Below are 12,715 nucleotides of genomic sequence, written 5' to 3'. Positions count from 1 at the left end.
TTGTAATCTCAAACTTCACTTCTTCAGTTGTATGCTTAGATCTCTGAACCGAAGCCAGCGTCACTTCCATTTGTTTGCGGGTCAATCGATGCATTGCGGTGATGGGGATGAAGTATTTGAGATCACTGTTAACTCTTTTATAAACAACTCCTAGTTGAGGGAAGTTGGTTGCACCTAGGGATCTTTCTTGATAACCTTCAGTGAAAACTGGTACAGGTTCGAGAGCTGGGAGTTTGAATTTTTGAGGAAGCACAGTATGGATGTCTGCATCGATCTTAGCAAAGTCACACACTAATGACTTGAGAAATTCGCAAGCTTTCTCATACGCAATTATCATCTTCGGGTGCTTCTCGGCCTTGATTTGAAAGACTCATGCAATCAGAATTACTTCTTCAGGATTTATGCAAGGAAAATCATCTTGAGTCCTGATATAATCATCTCCTATCCTTGTGAGTGTGTACTAAAAAATCCGTCTTCATGAACTTCCTTACCTTATAATTTTTCACTGCTGATGGTCTGTCATTAAACTAGATGCTCTCAAAGGCAGATCCATGCTTGGCATGGAATTGGTTTAGATGTTCGAATTCGAGAGGTAGCCTTTGATCATCAGGAAGGCTATGGTCAAACGGTTAAAAAACAGGGAACAATTTGGAGTTGGGCGAAAATGGAACATCCCAGTATCCATCGGATGGTGGTTCAACATATGTTAGGATTGGGCGATAGTCATCATCAAGTAGCCTTCGGGTGGGATTAACCCAAGAATTGATCAAGGTTTCATCAATGGTTGTATCGAAGTCGTGATCTCTCCAAATCTGTTTTGCAAATTTTGCGGCCTTCCAGTCCTTTTTCCATTGACGAGTGGCAGGAGAGTCATTGGAATGCTCCGAAGACATTGTTGGTGCCAAGTTTTTGAGATGAGGATGAGTTTCTTGGCGTGGAGGAGATTGATGTTGAAGTTCTTGTTGTAGGGGATCTTGTTGCAGTGGAGTTTGGTTTGAAGAGTAATCTGAACTTTGAGGTGGAGAGTGAACCAGAGTTGTCTGCTTGGGATACGGTTGCGGTGTTGGTTGTAGAGTCACAACCCTTTGATGGATTGGACCATAAGCTTGGATTCTTGGGAGAGATTGATGTTGTTGAGAGTGTTCACTTCCCCCTTTTGAGGAAGAAACGATTTGTTGCTCCTCAAACCATTGTCTGAGGCCATCAATCTTTGAGAAGGTTTCGGTGAATTGAGATTTGATCAACTCATAGATTTGGACATTGTTGGGAATTTCGGTGTTAAACAGCAAGTTCTAAATTTCATTTGTCAATCGTAGAATCTCATCAACACTTGAATTTGCCATAAGGGAACGCCTCAGGCCATTGATTGTCAACTGAAGAACCGCAATGGCAGATTCATACGAATTGTGGGTTTCATCAACAAGTTGTTTCGAATGGACTGCTTGATTGGAAACAGTAGTCTTGAGCTCATTTTTTTATTGCGGTGACCTCTTAGATTAGGCGTTCAATAGTTTCCATGAATTCTTTATGATCAACAGTGCGATTGTTGTCTAGGACTCAAATACCCATTTCAACTTTCAAGGATATTCGTTCTGCAGCCAATCTTTCTCTGGTTTCCAACCTTTTAACTCTTTCAGCCAGGGACTGCGGTCCAGCCACATCAGGGTGTTGCGGTTGGTTGATGGTGACTGCGTCCAGGATTTGGTCGACTTTAGACTGAAGACTTAGAAATTCTTTCCTTGACACAACCAGTTTTTTCTTCTTCTTGGCTTTAGGCTTTGAGGTGGAGTGTTGGGAACCACTGGATTCTTCGTCATCAAACACCATCATAAATTCATTTGAATTGGGGGTTGCTGAACATCTTCAAGATCAAGAACATCAACTAGAGGTGTGTCTCCATGTAGAGATGATACAGATACACTTACTGTATCTGACTGGTGAGATGGGGTTTGAGTAGTTGAGCCTGCGGTAGCTCGAACGAATACCGGAGTCTGTTGAGAGACTGTGGTATAAGTCGGGTCACGCATTTAGCTAGGACTTGGGTTAAGTTTGAGTTTCGTTCTTCTGAATAGTTGTCCAGAAGTTGAAGACTCTTGTTGAAGTTCATCAGCAACATCCAGTTGTGGTTCAGTCACCGCAGTAGAAGAGCTTGTGGTCTTGGATTTTCTTTTCTTGGAAGGGGTAGCACCCTTCTTCACAATGTTTACTGGATGCTTCATTGTTACCGCAAGAGATTTCACTCTCTTGGTTTTGGGTTGTCCTGACGTGTCTGCGGTAGGAGGGACCTGGGTTGCGGTAGGGGCTATGATAGACTGACTAGGATGAGGTAGGGAAGAATGGTATGGGTCAATACCATACGTAGCCTCAATGTGGTTTATGACTTCAAGAGTGTTGAGTCCAATAGACTCCAAAATGTGTAGAGGTAATCTCCTAAGGGGTCCAAACATAGATTGATCTGTAGAGGCAGTGTACCTTTTAAGACCGCGAGTGAAAAAAAAGACTTGAATCATCTCCCATGTCGAGCTTTGCTTGCTTGTGTAGATCAAGAATGCAGAGCGACCAGAAATGAGCAAATGTGAGCTCCATTGCACCTTCTTTAGGAGACTCTTTGGGGATATACTGAAGAAAATCATCCCAAAGTTTTTGACCATAATTGACCGGATTCCCAGTGAATATGCTCCAAACCAATTCCAAAAGCTTGATATCCATGTTATCGGTACCGCCTGTTCTGCCGGAAAGGCTTCTAATGATGAAGTGGCACACAAACTGCCACACCGTCGGGAGCTGGTTCTTTTTGAATTCTCCGATTCCTCTTAACTTCTTCTGATAACCCATCTCTTGTAGGTTGTGAGATGGCCAGAAAGCAGTGAATGCACATTTGAACAGGGTTGGTAATGGAACAACTTCAATGAAGGCGTTGAATGGTCCAAATAGTGGGTGTTTTGAGAGAAACTGGATCATTAGCCTGATAGCATCATTGTAGGAGGGATGATCCGAAAATATGGCTCTGTAATTGCTCGAGGCAATGGAAGGGGATTGATCTTTGATTGTGGATTCAGAGCCGGTGGGTCGAGCAGACCTAGAGGCCTTCAACAGCTTCTTTGAGATGCTTGATTTCACCATTGTTGCAGGAAAAGTATTAAGAACTTGCAAGAAAACTGTTTGAGCAAAAGGGAAGAAGATGAAGATCGTCGTTTAGGGATTCAGAATGCGTAAAGCATTCTTGGGAAGAAAAGGGGGTTTTATACCTCCGGATTTCAAAATTTATTCGAATTAACTTATTTACAACTGTTAATGGTAAAAACCCTTGGGTTTTAACCATTATCAGCCACAAGTAAAATTAAATCAAAAAGAAAAGTTTTACTAGAAAATCGGGACATTTAATGACTGTCAGACCCATGATCATACATTTGAGAAATTTGTGGTGAGTAGGGTTTATCCGTTGTAAAAAGGTAGAAGTTGAAATGGATTAGACAGTTTGGAGGCTATGAGATGTGACAGACTAAGAAAAGAGATTTCTTAAGAGATTTCTTTTATGGAAAAAACAATTTATTTGTCATTTAACCTAAAATAGGTCTGACACAGAAATGTGATTTTGAAAGAAAGTGAAGCGTTGTATGCTACAAAATGAATGTTTTTATAAGAAATTTTTATTTAATAATGATCATTAAATAGCACACAAAGTTATCAGGAAATTTATGAAGTGATTGTGGGTTCATTTATTGTAATTGTGGATGGATTCTGATGAATGTGGTGGAGAGTAGTGTGACTACGGTAGTGGAAGCTGAAAGGAACACTTGATAAAAGGTTAGAAATAACATAAATTAAAGACCCAAAGAATATAAATATTATATATGGTTGCGGTATACAAGGTATACTGAAAAGATATATGATAACTATATTATTCTAGGACCACATCGGAGACCAGAAGTGGTCTGCGGTACCTATCAATTTAAAAAGAATTGCGGGTCTGGATTCATCATTCCTAGCATTTCCAGAAAATTATTCAACTTTGTAGCATCAAGTGCCTTGGTAAAAACATCAGCAATTTCTTCGTGAGTGGGAACAAAAATTAGTTCGATGTTACCTTTGAGAATGTGATCTTTGATGAAGTGGTGCTGGAGTTCAATGTGTTTCATCTTCGAGTGGTGAATAGGATTGTGAGAAATCGCTATAGCACTCTCTGAATCACAATTGGAATCTGCAGCATTCTGTATCTGTAGTCCATGAGCTGAGTTTTCATCCACAGGATTTGGGAACAATAGCTGGCTGCGGCCACAGATTCCGCATCTGCGGTAGACAATGAGACATAATTATGCTTCCTTGAAGACCAACTAACTAGTCTTCCTCCTAGAAATTAACAACCACCGGAAGTACTCTTTCTATTTAATATGCATTCGGCATGATCCGCATCCGTGAAGGCTTGAAGGCTGAAGTCATTTCCTGAGGGGTACCAGAGACCTAACGCTTTACTTCCTTTTAAGTATCTGAGAATTTGCTTGACTGCGGTCAAGTGAGATACTTTGGGATCCGCTTGGTACCTAGCACATAAGCCTATTGAAAAGACAATATCCGATCTGCTTGCGGTGAGGTACATCAATGACCTAATCATTCCACGATAAGTTTTATGGTCAACTGATTCTCCAGTAGAATCAGCTAAAATCTTGTATCCGAAGGCCATCGGGACCTTGGCTGAGGAACAATTGTCCATTGAGAATTTCTTCAGCAGCTCAGAGGTATATTTCTCTTGTTGAATGAATATCCCTTGAGGGACTTGTTTGACTTGAATTCCTAGAAAGAAATTAATCTCTCTATTCATGCTCATTTGGAATTTACTAGTCATGAGCTTTTCAAAGCCATTCACCATACCCTGATTTTTGGATCCAAAGATGATATCATCCACATATATTTGGACGAGCATCAAGTTATTACCATTTTCTCTTCTAAATAATGTAGGATAAATCACACCTCTTTTGTATCCAGACGTGTCAAGAAACTCAGAAAGAGTCTCATACCATGCCCTTGGAGCTTGCTTCAAACCGTAGATTGCTTTTTCAAGCTTGAGAAAGTGATTTTCAAATTCTTGACTCTCGAAGCCTGGAGGTTGTTGCAAGTAAACTTCTTCCTTTATTTCACCATTCAGGAAGGCACTTTTTACATCCATTTGATGTACTTCTATGTTCTTGTGTGTCGCATACGCTAAGAAGATGCGTATTGCTTCCATTCTGGCTTCAGGGGCATATGTTTCATCGTAGTCAACACCTTCCAGTTGACTGCACCCCTTAGCAACTAGCCTTGCTTTGTTTCTTATAACCGCACCGGATTCATCAAGCTTGTTTTTATATACCCATCTTGTTCCAAAAATTGTGTGGCCATTTGGTTTTGGTACAAGTTTCCACACTTTATTCCTCTCAAATTCTGCTAACTCCTCTTGCATTGCAGTGATCCAGTTGGGTTCCATGAGTGCTTCCTTTATGGTTCGAGGCTCGAGTGAGGACATAAAGGCATCATAGCAGCAGTGGTCCGTTAAATCACTAGAGGATCGAGTTTGTATACCTGTGGATGGGTTTCCAATGATTTGACCCGGTGGATGATCCTTCGTCCAGATATGAAGACGAGTTTGTTGGTGATCAGCAGTTGAGGTGGAAGGAATATCTTCAATGTCAGAGGACTCTACGGTTGGAGAAGATAGTTCCCCCTCGACTTGTGAGCAGCCCGCAGAAGTGTCTTGGACTGTAGGATTTTGATCAGCATTTGATTGAGGTTCTCTCTGAACTGCGGATCGGAGTTCCCCCAGAACCAAGGATGGTTCCCCCTGGATTGATGAGTGAGTGATAATCCTCAGATCTGTTCTTGTGTCTATGTTCTCTATTTGTCCATCGTCAGAGTCTGAAGAGACATTTGATTGAGTTGTGACTTTACGGGTAGATACTGGAGCTATATCTTCAATCACTGGAACCTCGATGGTTGTCACTTGAACCGGAGTTGAACTTTCCCCCTCAACCGGTGAGGTGGAAGTATCGTGCGACAATTCTTCGGATAAGGTTGGACCAGATACTTCAGCTTGTTGTTGTTGAGCTACCAGAGACACAAGAATTTCAGAGAGATGATCCGTCTCTGCGGGGTCAAAGAGATCATCATAGTTGATTTCAACTATGTTTAAGGGACCCGAAGAGGCTGGGATATCACTTTCCAGTATAGCTTTAGTTTCATTTGATGGAGCAGTGTTGCGGACGTAATAGTCATCAAATTTGACATCGAAGCTTTCAAATATCAGTCTCGTATGTCTAATGAGAACCATGTAGGCTACCTTATTGGTTGATTAGCCAAGAAAAATGCCTTCATCTGATTTCGGTGCAAATTTGTTAAGATGATCATTGTTGTTGATCACAAAACATCTGCACCCAAATATGTGGAAGAATCTGACATTCAGTTTGCGATTTTTGAGGCCCTCATATGGAGTTTTGTTAAGACGCTTGTAAATGATGCTTCGGTTTTGAACAAAGCACGCAGTTGCCGCTGCTTCGGCCAAGAAGTATAGAGGAAGATTTGCAAAGTTTAACATGGACCTGGATGCTTCGACCAGAGTACGATTTCTTCTCTCTACTACTCCATTTTTTATGGTGTGTAGGGAGCTGAAAAGTTGTGACTGATGCCTTTGGAAACCAAAAAACTATTCAAGAGATGATTAGTGAATTCGGTTCCATTGTCACTTCTGATTCTTCGGACTGGTAACTTGAATTGGAGCTCAATTTCTTTGATAAAGTTAATCAGAGTCTGCAGTGTTTCAGATTTGAGCCTTAAGAAGAAGACCCATCTGAAATGAGTGAAGTCATCAACTATAACCAATATATATTTTTTGTGATAGAGACTGGCTATGGTAGATGGACCGCGAAGATCAATATGAAGTAGCTCTAATGGTTCAGAAATTGAAGAATCAATAACCAGTGGATGGCTTCCCTTCGTTTTCTTTCTACACTTACAAGCTGGGCAAAGTGTATCATTGTTGTACGAACGAGTTCTTCAGTGACCATGTTGTTGATATACCAGAAGTTTAGATGAGCTAGCTTGCGGTGCCATAACCAACTAACTTTGGATACTATTTTAGACAGAAAGAACAGTTGCGGTTTGCCAATGATCAATGAAATATCCAAAGGATACATTGTCCCTTTGGACTTGGATTTGATCAAGCAGGTGCTTCTATCACTTGTCATGATGTAGCAGTATTCATTATCAAATTTAACCAGATGACCAGCTTTGCATAGTTGTCCCACACTGATGAGATTATGCTTGAGGCCTTCCACGTAAGCAACCTTTTGAATTAAGAAATTTCCTGTTGTTAACACACTGTAACCTCTGATGATTCCATTTGCATTGTTGCCAAATGTGACGTGTCCACCGTTACAGTTAGGCCTGAAGTCTCGTAGGTATTCTAACCTTCCGGTCATGTGCAAGGAGCAGGCACTATCAATTAACCACCCCTCTTCTTGTTCCTCCTTGCACACTGCCTGCGGAATTAAATGATTAGTTTGGGCACCCAAATAAGTTTGGACCCCGGGGTTACATGTGAAATTTTCTGTCTAGGTGCATGCTCGTGAGTTGTAGTAACAGGTTTTGTGTCAATTTTTAGACCTGGTCCCAGTTTTGAGACTTTTGGAGTGTTACGAGGTTGGACTAAACGTGACTCTTTCAGATGATAAAATCCAAAGGAAATATTTTTCTCATTCATCCAGACACCGTACTTGGTCAACAGTCCGGAGGGTGTAGTGAGAGTCTTGTGACTGGTCCGTGGGAGGGTTTTGACTGTGGTGCCTTTGGAATTTGAAAATTTTTGGGCACGTGTATTACTCCTAGGTTTAGTCCTTTTGACAGACTGATGTGACTTAAAAGAAGAAGGAGTTGGTAAAATCCCTTTTCCATTTTGGATCGCCCAAGGAATATTTTTGAAAATAATACGTTTGAAAAGACTTGACTTTCTTTTGGGATTTTACAGGAGTGTTTGAAAGGATTTTTGTTACTAAACAATCCATTTTGTCTGATTCCTTGACTGTATTGTTTTTTGAAAGATTTTTTTGCAGTAGTGGGTTTTTCAAAATTCTATTGATTTGAACTTTTGGCTTGTTTGAAAGTTTTGTTTTTGAAATAAGTATCCCGCTTTTTACCTCGGGACTTGAGTTCCTCTTTGAAAGCCAATTTTTCTTGAGTTTTTGGAGAACCGCAGTCAGAAATGTTCAAATGCGGTTTCCTAGAAACCTTTGATTGTTTTAGAAAACGAGGACTTAAGTCATCTGAACTAGACAATTCTTGACTTTGTGAACATTGACCATATTCGAAATTTTCAATTGGTAATTCATGAAAAATGGGTTGGATCGTCACTGTGCTTTTGACTGTGGTCTGCGACAAGGATGACTGGACTACTGCAGAGTAAGTCAAGGGTGGTTTATTATTGGGACACTTTATGGAGGACAAAGGTGAATAGTTGACTAATAAGTCTGGTCCTTCCATAACAATTTCTTCATCTACATCTGAAGATGACTGAGTATTGGGACAATCTGTGTTAATGACGGGTAATTGATTAGAGGTTTTAGGAAGAATTTCCTCAATAACACAATTGTTACTCAATTCGTGAAGTCTACCGCAGTGACATCTAATGTCTTCGGGAAATGTCTTGTCATTGACAGGGTAATGAAATTCACGATCCAGAGGGACATATGGACGTTCAGCATTGAACCGGGGAGTGCAGTTCTCTGCGGTAGAGAACCCACTGGATCATCCCCAATTATAGGTGTTATCTACAAATTCATTATTGACTAAGTTTTCAATTACTTCAGTTTCATTAAAAAGCTTTTCTATTAATTGATTCAAACATACATTTTCTCTCTGGGCTAAGTCCCTTTGATTTAAAAAAATATCTAACTGAGTTTCAAAAAACAATTTAGCATCTTTTTCTAACAATAGATCCTTTTCTAGCATAGCAACCTTAAGTCTCGTATCCTCAAGTCTTCCTCTCAAGTGATACAGCTCTTGGGTTGCTATATTCTTTTCATCTAATGCTTTGTTGTAGTCTGAAAGGACGGTAGCGCATGTGTCATTAAGTTTTTCTAAATATGGTTCACAATCATGCATGTTGAAATTATTAGAGTGGATGATGATTTTTACCTGTTCGATGATGCTGAGGGTGCCATCTTTGGCCATGTAGAAGAAGTTTCTTTCCAGCTTTATTGATCCGTCTTCATCCGCAGTTGTGATCATTCATAATTTTCCTTTCATCTTGTTGTCAGCTTCTTCATCTTCATCTCTGGATGACCATACTTGATGATCTCGCTTTACTTGGGCAACATACGCCCTTCCCTTTTATTTTTCCACCATTTCATGGTCCATTCTTAGGTAGAATTCCTTGTCCTTGACTACGTTTGCCTTACAGTCTTTGGCAAAGTGATTCTCCTTGTTGCATATGTGACAAATGATGACTTCAGTCTTTTCTTCGGCTAAGGTACCAGAGTCTGATGGTTTGTTGGACTACGGTACTTCTTTTGTGTGGTGTGCATTTTGTGGTTGCGGTGGATGGTGAGGATTTCGGGGATATCTTGTGTGGTTGTTTTGAGGATTGAAGTTCTGATTGAGCGGTGGTTTAGTAAACTGCAGATTCTTCCGAAATGAAGATGGTGGTAGCCTGTTGAATTGTTGGCTAACCAAGGCAATGGCATTTTGGAATTCCTCTTCATCATCATATTCCACATCTGCCTCATATGATTGCGGTAAGTTGTCATATGAAAGTGGGTAGGATGATTCAGCAGGATAAGTATTGTGGGGTTTTGGTTTGTAGGGCTTGAGCTATTAGGGCAAGTGGACCACTGAGATCAACATAGTCTTTTAGCACTGTTGATTCTTGTGCCTGGAGTTCTCCATACAACTTGAACAATGACAAAGTATGAATCTTTCTATCACCTTGCACAATCATCTTTACAGTAGACCAATGTCTTTCCAAACCATTGTTAAATTGAAGGTTTGTTTCATGGTTACTTCGGACTGTACCAGCATTTGACAATTTAGTGATGATGGGATTGAAACGTTTGAATGAATCATCAAGGCTTTCTCCGGGAAGAGCTTTGAAGTTGTTAAACTCCTTTAGGGCAGTGGTGAGTTTCTTATCTTGTGCCTGTTCTGACCCTTGATAGAGATTCTTCAGCACATCCCAGATTTCTTTTGCCGATTTGCAGTTGATGATAATGTCGAAGTTGTTAGGAGCAACATCGCAGGAAATTTCGTAGAAAGCGATGGCATTATTTTCCATTTTGTCTAGATCATCTTTGGTTGGTCGATTCATTGCTCCTTGACCACCACCTAGTCGAACTTGAGCACAGTCAGCTTGAATCGGAGTAAGAATAGGGACATGAGGTCCTTCTTCCATGGATCTCCATACATCTCTTCCAAGTCTATTCAGATACCTCTCCATCCTTTGTGACCAGTGATAATATTCATTTGCCACAAGTATTAGAGCTCTATCCGAACCTCCAGCACTGTTGGAAACATTTAGTGATAAAGCTTGTTCCATATTTCCTATGTTTTTTGTCTGTTTTTTTTTTTTTTTGAGAAAGATGAGCTTCAGTGGTATAGAAGGATTTTCAAAGTCAGAGTTTTGTTTAAAAAGCAACAAGTTTGGCTCAGATACCAATTGTTGAGAGAAAAACTTTTGAGAAACACTCGAACAAACGTTAGTACAAGATAAGGTTGCGGAATAAGTTAATCTTAAAGGATCATAAAAGCTCAACAATAATAAGAAGTTAGATTTGTTAGATAGTTAGTTGCGGAAATGTAAAGTGCGAAAAGTAAAGGAAATATAAATTACAACAAGTTATATATCAATTAAACACTAAACTGATTCTTAACAAGGTTTGCATTCAAACACAAGTTAGTATATGAGATCAGTTAAAGTGAAAGGAGTCTCGAAGACTAGATTAGATAAGAACACGATCTTAATATTTGGAGTGAAAGTTCAAAAAGATCTTTTAGATAGATAATCGGAAGGTAAGAGATAGAAGATAATAGATGTAGATATATGTATTCAGAGGTGTTCAAAAGGTGTAAGTTACATGAATATGAAGACTCTATTTATAGAGTCTTAAAAAGTTACATTGGAAATAAACAAGTATTAAACTTCTGACTTAACGTGACCATGCAAGGTTCACTGGATAAAGTAATGCATATAAGACAAGTCAGATGATGTAACTGAAATCTTCATTGCGGATAGGTAGTTGCGGATGACATCTTCAGACTGCGGTTGCGGTAGCAAAAGCGATTGCGGTAGAAAGAGCAGATTGTGGTAGGAGAAGTGGCTACGAATCATCATGTTTAAGAGGGTCACTTTATGTTTCAACAACAATCATGCATCATCATCAGGAGATAGTCAACAGTGCTCTGGGGGCAAACAGACATTACATGATTACACTTCTCATCGTGCATACCGTAGACATGTACCAGACGAGTCTGCTCCTAGTCGTAGAGAAGCTGGAGCTCCATCACATGAGTCCACTCCTATTAGTTGAGGAGGCTCCGGATCTACAATACATGAGTCGCCTCCTATTTGTCATGGAGGCACTAGACTTGAGCTACATGATTCTCCTCCTACTAGTCATGGAGGTGGTAGACCTATATTTAATGGAGGTCGCGTACCTATATCACATGACTTCATTCGTACTATTCCCATACATAGTACAGTGGCATCGTCGGCTGATGTTGATATTAGGAGGTTAGTCGTTGGGGATCACGTAGATCCTATTCATGTAGATCCAGTGGGTGGTTATCTTGGGTTATTACAACAGATGAACCAAGATGGGGGACTTTACAATGATGGGGATATCAATGAGGGGGATGGTCACGCTACGCCACACGGTTCGAATAGCACAGACGTACACATACCTGCTTATGGTACCTCTCAGATGACATTTATCACTTGAATTGGGAAAAATTATGTCTTAGATAGTTTAAGGTTTACAATTAAATTTATGCTGAATTTTTATGTTATATTTATACTTACCGGACTATTCAATATTGTAGGTTTGGGAGATCTTATGTGGTGCAGGCAATTAGGAGGCTGATAGATCAATATATAGATGGTCCTTGGATAAGTTTCGAAGAAATACCCAAAGAAGTGATCGAACAAATTTGGGTGAAATTCAAGGTATTATATTAAGTTGAGTATTTTCAATTTAAACATGGATTAATTATTTGTATATCTTGTCATCATTCATTTTAAATTTACATTTTTAACTTATGGTCTTTTTATTTTTATAGACACTTTTTGATAGGATCAAAGACAGGATGAGAAAATCAAGACAAACTATAAGTTTGTCATTCAGGAGCGACACAGAGACATCATGAATACATATAGGGAAAGATCAACAAAGATGGCCATAACTACCAAACATGATATCTCAATGGAAGGGATTGACTTTGATATCATGCTGGATTTTATACCTCGCGGGATGCAATCTCAGAGGTGGGAGGATTTGTGCACGGTAAGTGGGTTAATACATTTTTGTTATTGTTTATTTCTTTTTATATTATTATACCTATACTACTCTTTAAAGGAATGGAACACGGATGTGTGGCTAAAAAGATCTATGAGCGGGAAGAGTAATCGCAATACCACCAATAGTGGTGGGAACATATCGAGACATACTATGGGCAGTATTAGTTATGATGAGCACCGAAT

Source organism: Lactuca virosa, chromosome 8, assembly GCF_052849685.1.
Source record: "Lactuca virosa cultivar CGN04683 chromosome 8, Lactuca_virosa_CGN04683_v6, whole genome shotgun sequence".
Taxonomy (NCBI): domain Eukaryota; kingdom Viridiplantae; phylum Streptophyta; class Magnoliopsida; order Asterales; family Asteraceae; genus Lactuca; species Lactuca virosa.
This window is presented reverse-complemented; position numbering follows the sequence as displayed.